The following is a 1294-nucleotide window of genomic DNA, read 5'->3' on the forward strand; positions in this document are numbered from 1 at the left end:
ATGTTTTTTTTATTTTTTCTTTTTATAAAATCTGACATACTGAAATTAATGGGTTAAAAGCGTCTTCCCAAAAGAGGCTAGTACCAGAAGCTATTTGTCACTAGAAATGTGCAAGAACATCTTACCCAGTTTGCAATTCAGTCTACTGTTTTGTCAAAGTAGTTGTCTACACTCAAAGCCAAAAAAAGTTGATTCTGTTGCTTTGGCACTTGTTTACCATAAGGTTGATTATCTTTGACATTCTGTAGTTTTCTGGAGGGTTCCAAGAGGATGAGTTAGTTTTCGAGATAGTATATATGGTTATCTCTAGTGTCACTTCACAATAGACCATGTATTTCATAGCTTAAGCAGGCCTTCTTGTCAATCCCCAGGATATCAGACCTCAGAGAGTGCCCACAGGGAATCCATGAATGATTGGTATTTCTTTGATAACGTTTGCACTTCATATTTTAGTTATTATTCCGTGGAACGAGGAGGGCCGATTAACAAAGGTTAATTGGAATGATAATGTTAATATTGGCACTGTTGCCAAGCATCTACCCTTGTCACACTTGAATGCAGAGAGAGGAGAGAGTCAGCGTCCTTGACGGTAACCAAGTAGTGGTGTATTTCTGAAATGCTTTAACTGATAATCGCGAAGATGTGTAATGAGCCGTTATGGCAGGGTATCATAGAAAGGTTCAAGGCTCTGGCTCTTGGTATTTCTTTCAGAATATTATTAAGTATTGTATTGATTAAAGACCAATCAAAAGCAAGACCCACTTATTCAGTGACACGTTTTAAGAAGTTGCAAGATGACTAGGTTGCACAAATTTGTCCACCTCCACTTCCTGGACTATTAAGGAAGTTTAATCAAGTCGCCTGAATATGATTGTCTCAATTGGTTAAAGTTAGGAGGATGAGTTATGTTATTTTACCCAGTCTTACGAAGAACTCAACGAAATCGATATATCACGTCTTTAGTAGTGTTTTTAATATTAGTTTTGTAATATGTATGCATGTAGCCATGTTTTTGTGTGACGGCATAGGGGAGATGATAACTTAAAATATCTGTAATATCCTGTCCAAATCAACAGCATTACTATCCAAAGTGGAACTTTCACATATAAACAATTGTGTTATTAAATGTAGGTATTCACGGACACACCTTGGCTAACAGTTCAACAGATGAAAAGCATCTGGTTCATCTAAAAGAAACAGAGTCACTAACATTTACCGCAAAGATACATTACTCCTGCAACTCAGGAGTTCAAATGCACAAGCTTATAAATACCTCTCAATGGTGTGCTCCCGG

This window comes from Penaeus monodon, chromosome 25, assembly GCF_015228065.2.
Source record: "Penaeus monodon isolate SGIC_2016 chromosome 25, NSTDA_Pmon_1, whole genome shotgun sequence".
Lineage (NCBI taxonomy): Eukaryota > Metazoa > Arthropoda > Malacostraca > Decapoda > Penaeidae > Penaeus > Penaeus monodon.